This window comes from Cajanus cajan, chromosome 11, assembly GCF_000230855.2.
Source record: "Cajanus cajan strain Asha chromosome 11, NIPB_CcT2T_4, whole genome shotgun sequence".
Lineage (NCBI taxonomy): Eukaryota > Viridiplantae > Streptophyta > Magnoliopsida > Fabales > Fabaceae > Cajanus > Cajanus cajan.
The window spans coordinates 14,867,648-14,879,811 of NC_138527.1; the positions used below are offsets into that span (position 1 = coordinate 14,867,648).

Consider the following 12,164-nt stretch of genomic DNA (forward strand, 5'->3'; position numbering starts at 1 on the left):
AGACCAAGTGGTTTGTGACATAGTTCCAATGGAAGCTTGCCATATTTTGTTGGGAAGGCCATGGCAATTTGACAAGAAAACCATTCACAATGGCCTTACCAATGAAATTACTTTCACTCATAAAGAAAAGAAATTTGTACTTCATCCTTTGTCTCCTTCACAAGTGATAGAGGATCAAGTACAAATGAAAAAGAAAAGAGAAGAAGAAAAAAAAACTTGAATAAAAAAAAAAGAAAAGAAGGAAAAGAAGTATAATTTTTCAAAGAAGAATGAAGAGAAATCTTTTCTAAAAGAAGGAATTCAACAAGAACCTTTAAAAGAAACTTTAATTGTTGAAAAACCTTCTTACATTCTTCTTTGTAAAGATATGCTTCAGTGTCATAATTTAAGTATTGAACTTAGTTCTTTATCTCCTCAAGTTTCTCATTTATTAAAAGAATTTGATGATATATTCCCTAGTGAAGGTCCACAAGGCCTTCCTCCTTTTAGGGGTATAGAACATCAAATTGATTTTGTGCCTGGGGCTAGTCTACCCAATAGACCAGCCTATAGGACAAATCCTCAAGAAACTAAGGAGATCGAGAATCAAGTCAATGAATTATTGAATAAGGGTTGGGTACAAAAGAGTTTGAGTCCCTGTGCTGTGCCTGTATTGTTAGTGCCCAAGAAAGATGGAAAATGGAGAATGTGTTGTGATTGTAGGGCCATTAACAATATCACAATCAAGTACAGGCACCCAATCCCTAGACTTGATGATATGCTTGATGAGTTACATGGTGCTTCCATATTTTCTAAAATTGATCTTAAAAGTGGTTATCACCAAATAAGAATTAAAAAGGGTGATGAGTGGAAAACTGCTTTTAAGACCAAATTTGGATTGTATGAGTGGTTAGTTATGCCTTTTGGTTTAACTAATGCACCAAGTACATTCATGAGGCTTATGAATCATGTCTTGAGAGAATGTATAGGAAAATTTGTTGTTGTTTATTTTGATGACATATTAATCTATAGTAGGTCTCAAGATGATCATTTAGGACATCTTAGAGAAGTTATGATGATCCTTAGGGAAAACCAATTATTTGCAAATCTTGAAAAATGTACTTTTTGTGTGGATCATGTGGTTTTCCTAGGGTTCATTGTAAGCAAAAATGGGGTTCAAGTGGATCCCGAGAAAATTAAAGCCATTCAAGAGTGGCCCAAACCTAAAAATGTTAGTGAAGTTAGGAGTTTTCACGGTTTAGCAAGTTTTTATAGAAGATTTGTACCTAACTTCTCTAGCATTGCTTCACCCTTGAATGAGCTTGTCAAAAAAGATATTTTATTTGAATGGACTTCCAAGCATGACCAAGCATTTCAATTACTTAAAGATCAACTTACTAATGCACCCATTTTAGCTCTACCTAATTTTGAAAAGACTTTTGAGCTAGAATGTGATGCATCAGGAGTTGGCATAGGAGCTGTGTTATTGCAAGGAGGACACCCCATTGCATATTTTAGTGAAAAACTAAAAGGTGCCTCCCTCAATTACCCTACCTATGATAAGGAGTTGTATGCATTGGTTAGAGCTTTACAAACTTGGGAGCACTATCTTGTGTCCAAAGAGTTTGTCATCCATAGTGACCATGAGTCACTTAAATATTTAAGAGGTCAAGGTAAATTAAATAAGAGACATGCCAAATGGTTAGAGTTTCTTGAACAATTTCCATATATTATTAAATTCAAGAAAGGAAAATCCAATGTTGTAGCTGATGCTTTATCTAGGAGACATACCTTGCTTGTGTCCCTAGGAACTCAAATTCTTGGATTTGATAATATTAGGGAATTGTATGAAGAAGATCTTGAATTTGGTGTTAATTATAAAAAATGTCAACAAAAAGCTTTTGATGGTTTCTATATGGCTGAGGGGTATTTATACAAAGAAGGAAGATTGTGTATACCCCAAGGATCCATTAGGAAACTATTAATTAAAGAGAGTCATGAAGGTGGGCTTATGGGGCACTTTGGTGTTGATAAAACCCTTAGTTTGTTAAAAGAAAAATTTTATTGGCCCCATATGCGAAAAGATGTCCAAAGGCATTGTTTTAGATGTTTAGCTTGTTTACAAGCTAAGTCTAAAGTAATGCCTCATGGTACATACACACCTTTGCCAGTTGCTTCTTCTCCTTGGGTTGATATTAGCATGGATTTTGTGCTAGGGTTGCCTAGAACCCAAAGGGGAATGGATTCTATTTTTGTGGTAGTGGACCGTTTTAGTAAAATGGCTCATTTTATTCCATGCCACAAAGTAGATGATGCCAGCAACATTGCAAAACTCTTCTTTAGAGATGTGGTTAAACTTCATGGGCTTCCTAAGACTATAGTTTCAGATAGAGATACAAAGTTCCTAAGCCACTTTTGGTGTGTCTTGTGGTCAAGGCTAGGAACCAAACTTCTCTTTTCCACTACTTGTCATCCTCAAACAGATGGCCAAACTGAGGTAGTGAATAGATCTCTGTCTACTATGCTTAGGGCAGTCCTAAAGGGTAATCACAAATCTTGGGATGAGTTTTTGCCCCACATTGAATTTGCCTACAATAGGGTAGTTCACAAAACTACCAATATTTCTCCTTTTGAAGCTGTGTATGGGTTTAATCCTTTAACTCCTTTAGATTTGATACCTCTTCCTAATGTTGAACATTTCATTCATAAGGAAGGGGCTTCAAAGGCTGATTTTGTTAAGAAACTTCATGAAAGGATTAAAACTCATATTCAAAATCAAAATGAGAAATATGCAAAACAAGGGAATAAAGGCAAGAAGTCTATGATCTTCGAGGAAGGTGATTGGGTTTGGCTTCATTTAAGAAAAGAACGTTTTCCAAATCAAAGGAAGTCTAAACTCAGTCCTAGAGGAGATGGTCCCTTTCAGGTCTTACAGCGTATCAATGATAACGCTTATAGACTTGACTTACCCTCTGATTATGGAGTCAGCACCACTTTTAATGTTAGTGATCTTAAACCTTTTGTAGGTGCTAGTGATGATGAGGAAGAGTCTTCAGATTCGAGGACGAATCCTTCTCAAGAGGGAGGGAATGATGGAAAAGCATGGGCTAAAGGCCCAACCACTAGAGCTATGGCCAGGAGGTTACTTGAAGATTTGACTGCTTCAGAGCTTAGTGGGCCCAATGGGCTTGGTGGGCCTAGGGTGCTTCTCACTTGGGCTTTGATTGATTAATCACCATGAGTAATTGTATTTTATTAGTATAGGAATTTATTTTGATGTTGGTCTTGTATTTTGACCATAGATTAGAGTTTAGGTGTTTTGGGCTTAATTTGGGCTTCTTGGGCTTTGGGCTTTTGATACCCAATATTGGGCTCATTCTTCTTCTTATATTTTTCCCTATTCATTGTATTCATTAGACCAATGTATTTCGGTCATTAGATTAGGAATATATGAAGAATACATTAATAGGAGAAATAGGTTTTATTTAAGCATCATTTAGAAATAATTTGAATTGAATTTGAGTCACATGGATGGCATGGGATGGATCCGGCCATGTGAGCTCCAAATTCAATCCAAATCACTCCTAAATAAGACTTAGATGAGGGCAGCATCCGTGTGAGCATATGAGTTGGCCAAAGTTTGAATTTCAAATTCAAATTTGAAATTCAAACTTGGCGCCAACTAGGTTTACCTAGGTGCCGCCCAAGTTAACCTAATTTTCCCTCCTATAAATGTATCTTTTCCCACCTTGTAACACACTTTTGAATATATGAGAATTTTCTGAACTTGTCTTCAGCCAAATTCCCTCAAGAGTCACCGAAATCATCCAAGAGAGAAAGCCTTAAGAGAGTGCCTTCAATTCCCTTAGGAAACCTAGCTTCCTATTCTTTGAAGTGTGCAATCCCTTGAGAATTGTGCTTGGATGCTTCCGTCAATGGATTAGAGCTTCTAATCCTCACGTTTTCATCTTCTAAAGGTGTTCAAGTTCTCGGTCCTAGCTCCTTGATTGAAGATCCGTGCATAAGGAGAGCTAAGGAGGAGCTACATCTTCCACTTCTCCTAATCTCTTCCATCACTTTCCCAACAAAAGAACCATGTCGAGAAATTACAACTTTATTGGATTCAAAAACAACTTTAAAACCTTGTTGAACTAACAAAGCAACATTAATCAAATTTTTCCTAATTTCAGAAACATGAAAAACTTCATCTAAAACAAGACAATTTCCAGAAGATAATTTTAATTCTACTCGGCCTAGACCAATGACGCGTGCTAGGCTCCCATTCCCCATGCTTACAGTACGTGTGCCACATTCCTGATATGAAGAAAATAATTTTTTATCAACACACATATGAACATTAGCTCCAGAGTCGATCCACCAATCATTTGAGTTATAAATAAAATTTAACTCTGGGCTAGTGACATGATACCTGTTAGATGGGGAATCCGAGCTAGCATTAGCGGTAATGACATTAGCTTGAGGCTGAGACGATGATTTGGGATCAGATGTAATGTCTTTTGGTTGACGACGACGATGAAAATAATCTTTAGCAAAGTGATTGTTTCTTCCACAAACAAAGCAAAAGGACTCATTCCCTTGAATTTTACTCTTTGGTTTGTAGTTGTTATTAAAAGCTTTGTTTTTATTTTTAGAGAAATGAGAGCTTTGACCAAATTTATTATTATTGGAAAAACTAGATTTTTTGAAAAATTTTTGTTTAGGCTTATTAGCGTTTTCCACTAAATGAGCTTTAGCCTGAAAAGGGATTTTATTAGAAACCTTTTGTGAAATACAATGTTTATCTTCAATTCGCAAGGTAACCAATAAATCAGATAAAGTGAAGTTATCGGGTTTATGTTTAAGACTTCTTGCAAATTCAGACCAAGAAGGAGGCAATTTAGAAATTAACAAACTAACAAGCATTATGTCAGGCAAAGTAATTTCTTTCATTTTCATATCATAAATAATATTTTCAAATTCATGAACTTGGTCAGAGAAAGGTTTTCCATCTTCCATTTGAAAATAAATCATTCTTTCACAAGAGTATTTTCTTAAACCCTTTTCAGCAGAACCATACTTTAGTTCAAGAGCGTCCCATAACTCCAAAGCAGTTTTTGTATGACAAAATATTTTATAGATATTATCAGACAGAGCACTCAAAATACGACCATGCCACAAAATATCTTTATCACTAGAAGAACCAGCTTCAACCAAGGCAGATTCAGAAGAATTTTTAGATTTTTCATTTAAAATAACAGAAAATAAATTCAACTCTGTAAGTCAAAATTTCATCTGTTGTTGCCAACATAAAAAATTTTCACCAATAAATTTTTCTGGCTTACTACTCAAAGAATTTAAAATGTCCATTGCAGACATGTTAATATTGAACAAAAGAAAAGATTTTTCTCTCTAAGATTGTTGGAAAAATAAATTTAATAGAGCACAATAAAAACAAATATTTAGATTTATCAATAAAATCAATATCAACAACACAATGAATATTATGAAATTAAAACAGAGCAATCAGTAACAACTAATTAAACACAAAGAGTAAATAAAATCATTAGATAATGAGTTTAGAGTAGCCTGAGTTGAAGCACACAGAACGCTATCCTTAGAGAGAAAACGCCCCCACTGCACTGGTAATTTTGAGCCTTATAGTGCGCTCCTCTCTCAAGATACGTCAACCCGTTAGACCGTTCGAGTACAGTGAAAGATCCCCGAATTAAAGAACACCGCTCCAAAATTATAATTTAATTGTAGAAATAATATTGAGAGAGAAATAAAGTAAGTTTACTGTGTAATTTTCAATGTGTCGGGAACTACCTTTTTTCTCACGTAGTGAACTGTGTCTATGTGTACACTATTAGTGTATTATATACATAACGAAGAGTGCATCATCATGCCTCATTTTTGGGTAACAGCAAAAACATGGATACATATTTGCTAACCAATTTGAAAGCAAAAAACATTACGTGGTCAGGAAGAGAATAAAAACAAAACTGTAAAATATCGTCCGTTTTGAAACGTTAAAAAGAAAATAATTCTATTAAATATTTAATTTAAATTTTAAATTATAAAATAATTTTTTAACAGTATAGGCTAAGCCTATGATGTACCATAAATTTCACCACATCCTCAAATTTCTTCGCAAACTCCAAATCAAAACCCCAAAAAGTGAGGCATGGAGGAGGACTGGAGGAGGGAACCGAGAGGCGAAAGCAAGCCAGGCTTGCCATTATGGAACTCGCCAACATGATAAGCGTTCCCATGGCTCTAAACGCCGTCGTTCGCCTCAACGTCGCCGACGCCATCTGGCAGAACGGCGCCAACGCCCCTCTCTCCGCCGCTCAGATCCTCCCCCGCCTCCTCCCCGCCGCCGCCGGCGACGCCGAGAACCTCCAGCGCCTCCTCCGCATGCTCGCCAGCTACGGCGTCTTCCACGAGCACCTCGACGCCGGCGAACGTAAATTTTCCCTCACCGACGTCGGCAAAACGCTCGTCACCGAATGGCGAAGGCCTGTCCTACGCGCCTTACGTGCTCCAACACCATCAGGTCCGATTATATCGCAATTTTCTTATTTAATTATTGTTGCGAATATTGAAAATTAAGTGCTCAACTTAGTCTTCTTTTAGTAGTTTAATTTTAAAAAAATTATTTTAGTTTCTCGATATCAAATCAATAATAAAATATATCATAATATTACTTATAATAATTTTTAGTTAAGTTTAATATTCTTAGTGAGTTTTGTATAATAATTATATTAATAAGATTGTCTGTTTTTTTTTCCCATCTCATGATTATAATCTTATAATGTCTTAAAATTGATGATTAAAAATTAATTTTATAATATATTTGTTATTGATCTGACATTATTTTAATAAAAATAATATTTAAATTTGAGAACATGAAATTGACTTTCATATTCGAAGATGATGGGTCTTAATTGATGAACAAATAGATTAAAATTAGATTTTTATAAATTACAAAATTAAAATTAATTTTAAATTTATCTCACATTTAAGAGGATAAAAATATATTAAACTTTTTTTATATAATGAAATAACAATAGGGTTATTTTTTGAAAAGTGGAAATTTGATTAATATGCAACCTTGTCATGGTCAAGTCGCGTTCATGTAAGATAAATAAATGATTATTAATGATGTATATAATAAGTAAAAAAAAAAGGTAGTTATGACATGTGAGAATGGAAAGGATATGTTAAAAATGAAGTGGTGGATTGGTTGTAAAACTTGTGAGACAAGGGGTGCATATTGAATGAGTGTGCGTGTCTTGAATGGGTAAAGACAGCATATTCATAAGAGGGAGAAAATGTGTAACGTGGCACGTGTATGTAGGACGCTTTGATGCGAGCGTGGCCGTTGGTGCACGAGGCAGTAGTGGACCCTACGAAGGAGCCCTTCGAGACGGCGAATGGAGAGGCAGCATATGGGTACTATCTGAAGCAGCCAGAGATGAATGAGCTAATGTTAAGGGCCATGGCAGGGGTCTCAGTGCCCTTCATGAGGGCCATGCTCCTTGGCTATGATGGCTTTCGAGGGGTGCAGAAGCTGGTGGATGTGGGTGGCAGTGGTGGTGACTGCCTCCGTATGATCTTGCAAAAGCACCCTACAATCAAGGAAGGGGTGAACTTTGACCTACCTCAAGTTGTGGCCAAAGCACCACAGATTCCATGTGAGGGTTTTTATTTTATTTGATTTTATAATTGGTTAATTATATTTAATCGTTGTTGTTGTCACATGTGAATTGTGTTATGATTTGCAGGTGTAACCCATGTGGGTGGTGACATGTTCAAATTCATTCCCCAAGGAGATGCCATCTTCATGAAGGTATGTCATTCATTACTCCATTTAAGCAATATCAAGTTAATTACCTGGAATATAGGTTTATAAAATTATAAATTGTTATATAATTAAATAAAAATGAGAAAAAGGCTATATACGGGTGGTGTAAAAAATATTTTTAGTTTAGATACTTTTTTTTTTTCTTCCAAGTATAGTAGTTATATGATTTTAGTTTATCAAATTTTAATTAAATAATTTTAATCTTTTAAATAGTGTACTTGTGTAATTCTAATCGTAAGTATCATAAGTATGTAATTTTTTTACCTATTTAAGTTACATATATTATTAATTTTAGTAATATATATATATATATATATCATTTAATATATAAATGAAAATTATATTATATGCAAGTTAAATAGGTTAAAAGTTATATAATTACGATATTTGAGTGATTATAATTGTACTACGTGATACTTGAAAGATTGAAATTTCTCAAATAAAATTTAGGAGACCAAATATGTAACGACTTTAAAAGTCACTACACTTACTATATTTCAACTACTATGTAGTGAAAAGATAAATGAAGCATCAATTACTTTAGGATTATCATACAATAGGTAACAAGTCTCATGTTATAGACATGAAACATATGTAAGAAACAAAAAATTTAAAACAACTCCGGTACATATATACTTTCTATATAAAATACACCTGTACACAAAATAAACCATACTTGTTGGTGAAGTGTCTAAACAAGACCAAAATTGCATAAGAGCAATATTACCAAAACAAAGACTGGTTATCTCCAACATGACCTTCTACAGCTAGACAAGTTTACTTGCTCATTCAGCCTTACTTTAATACCAAATATAATAATTGTAATTCTAACTAAAAAAAAAGGAGGGTAAGCTTGTGAAACAAAAACAATATAATCATGCAACATTGACTTACAATAATACAACTTAAACAATTTGATCAACATCTAATGAAAATATTAATTTCTTTGTTTTTTTGGCTGATGTACATTTTGTATTTTGGCCGATACTAGAGACGATTCACGGACCGGACAAAGCAAAATTGTAGCGAAATATCTATCTTGTCAGTTTCACCATGTTATTCATCCTTTTCTTTTCATAAAAGGTTATCTCGTTATTCGTGTGAAAGCCAAACCCTGAAAAATCCTAATATTTTATGTCAGCAGGTCTCTTTATTTTTATATATAAAATTGTGAAGAATGTCAAGCTTTATTATGTAAATCAATAGAGTAGAGGTATATTAAAGATAAAATAAAAATAAAAATTAAATAATAAATATATATTAATTTAGTGTTATGATTACTTTATTAATTATAAAATTTTATTTTGATAAAAAATATTTTTTTAAAAAAAAATATAATGATTAACTAAATATGAAGATCAAAGTAATTATTTAAATGAATATTTTATTTATATATATTAGTATAGATAATATAAAGGTGTGTTTAGATTAAAATTTTTAGGAATTTAAGATTTAGGATTAATTAATAATAATAATAATAATAATAATAATAATAATAATAATAATAATGCATGTAAGTTTTATGTACAATGTTTGGGGCATTGTTTGGCAGTGGGTGCTAACAACATGGACAGATGAGGAATGCAAGCTGATAATGCAGAACTGTCACAAGGCACTGCCTGAGGGAGGAAAACTAATAGCTTGTGAGCCAGTGGTGCCAGAGAACTCAGATGAGAGTCACAGAACAAGAGCATTGCTTGAGGGTGACATATTTGTCATGACAATCTACAGAGCCAAGGGGAAGCACAGTACTGAAGAGCAATTCAAGAACCTAGCCATTGCTACAGGTTTCCCTCTTTCAGAGCCTTCCATGTCGATCATTTCTACACCGTCCTTGAGTTTCAGAAATGAAATCAACCCACTTACTCTGCTATGGTTTCCGGTCTTCTGTTCTGCGCACTTTTTATTTTAACTATAAAAATCGAACTCACTTTCATAGCTAAAATTTATAATAATTAACGTAGCTCTCTCGTGGGTTGGTCCTCTTATGATGTTTTTGTGCATGAAAATATTATATTGGAAGATAATTTGTAGGACCAGTTGAAATGTTGATCGTGACCAAGTAGAATATGTCTAAGATGCAGACAAATAGTAAGGATCCACATGGGTCCCATCTAAGCACGTGTCTCAAATAAGAATCACACCTTTAAAAAAAAAAAACAAAAAAACAAAGAGTTGACATTCTACCCTAAGTAGACTAAAATAAATATTCATACAAAAGATACAAGAAACTTTTTTTTTTCCATTATTTAAATCGTGAAATTATAAGAGTTAATTTAATGGTCAGACAGTACAAAAAAAAATCCTAGATTCAATTTTGGTCACATTTAATATTTCTTATAGATATAAAAAGAAAAATCATTACTTTGTGAAATGTTATGATGGACAACGATTTAGTTCATGGAAATTGAAAAGAGGCAAAGAAAACGTGTAACTATCGTAACTGTGAAATATGTTAAATTTATGGGAGTTGTTATGGTACTCATGAAAATTGAAGGATTTTGGTATATTAAATTATGTGAACAAAATAAATTTTAAAAAATAAATTTAAAATAACATAAATTTTAGATTAAAAATTTGTATAAGATGAATCAATAAAAAAGATTAATTCAAAAAAAAAAAATCAACAGGTCAATTTTCTTAACAAATTTTATTTATATGTGACAAAATTAAAAAATTAAAAATAAAAATTTATAATAATATTATAAAAATATTAAAATAAAAAAAATACAACTGAAAAACTAATTTATACTATAACGACCATGTTTGGAACGACCCGTTCTCAACTAGAGTTTTAGACCTTTTTAGTAGTTTGGAATGACTTGTTCCAATTTGGGAACACCTAGTTCCAGTTTTGGGAATGACTCGTTCCGTTTTGGGAACAACCCGTTATAAGCTACTAAAATACCCTTATTGGGCTTTGGGCCTTCTAATGTCATAACATGTTGTTCCCATGCTTTGGGAGCTCATTTCCTTGATAATAGAAGTCTATTTCCTTGTTATAAGGTATGAAAACTGGGGGGTTACTTCTATTCTTTTAATTCTTTTTACCTATTATAATTCAAATACTAACCTTATTTTAAAACAAATGAAATTAATTCAAATAATAACCCTTTTGTAAATATATTTTTTTAGTTCTTAATTTTTTATTCATATTAATATATTAACCTTTACTTAATAGCCTTTCCTTAATAGTTATTAATTATGAATTATTGGTGAAGGATTTTTTCACTCTTGGCAAGCGGACCAAACTTCGTTGTAGTAATTTGACATCGTCCTCAGGGATTTGGTGATACTAGTAATTTCCTTTCTTGTTTATAGAGAACATGAATGAAATATTGATTTAAGTTTATAATAAAGCAATTAAAAGCAACAGTATGAATGTAACAAAAAACCTTATATGAGAAAGAGATTGTGGATTCAAATGTACTTTCTAACTCTTTTAATCTTCATCAAATAAATATGATTCCACTTCTATCACTTCCATGTTCAATAATTAGCTTAACCAGATTCCTCAAAATTGAGCCCTAAGGTGATTAACCCTAAACATGATTCCTCTATGATTTAAGATTAACACCTTGCATTAAAACAATAACTTGAACCAAAATGGCTAACAAAATCAAGTCTATTCCTAGAACAAGAGATTATTAGGTGAATGATTTAGTTTAGGGTTTTGAAAATGTTTCCCAACAAAGTTCAAAAACCTAATATCATAAAATGGGTGATCATACCGGATTAAGCATTAAAAGAAGAATCAAACACAAGTAATACAACTGAATATCATATAAATCTAAGAAGAAATAGAGTTAGTAGTTGCATTGAATCCAACCCAAGAGAAACTAGCCACTCATGGTGAGGGCCATAGCAAATAACAAGATGAGATTACCCAATAGAAGAGAAGAAATAAAGATGGGTCCTCGTTCCCAAGCAAGCAAATCTTCAAATCTAATCTTCAAGCTCTCCTCTTCTCTTGGGTGATCTTTCTCTCTATTTCTTTTTCTTTGGTTCCGTTTCCTCCTCTTTTCCTTCATTTCTTGCCCTAAAATACCTCCTGTCCAGGTGAAAGTTGAGATTTTTAACCCACGACTGCGGCTCTAGATGTGTGGCTACAACTTTTGAAGTGCTCCAAGATACACAAAGCTCCAAGGCTGTAGCTCTGAAATGGGGGCCGTAGCTCCGAATTTCTGGACTGCTCAAAATGTTCCAAGGATAGAGCTCTAGTTTCATGGCTGAAGCTTTAACTCTCTGGAATTGGTTCAGGCTTTGTGGCTGCAGCTTTGGACTTGAAGCTATAGCCTTAACTCTCTGGAACACTTCT

The 12,164-nt window shown here is 33.5% G+C and overlaps 1 pseudogene across 1 annotated transcript; it reads left to right on the plus strand.

The window, feature by feature from the left end:
• The first annotated feature begins 6,093 nt into the window (after window positions 1-6,093).
• LOC109787979 (nicotinate N-methyltransferase 1-like) lies at window positions 6,094-9,834 on the plus strand (annotated as a pseudogene). Its single transcript, XR_014430834.1, has 4 exons — window positions 6,094-6,535; window positions 7,340-7,676; window positions 7,767-7,831; window positions 9,399-9,834. The product of XR_014430834.1 is annotated as a nicotinate N-methyltransferase 1-like (transcript).
• Window positions 9,835-12,164: the final 2,330 nt, after the last annotated feature.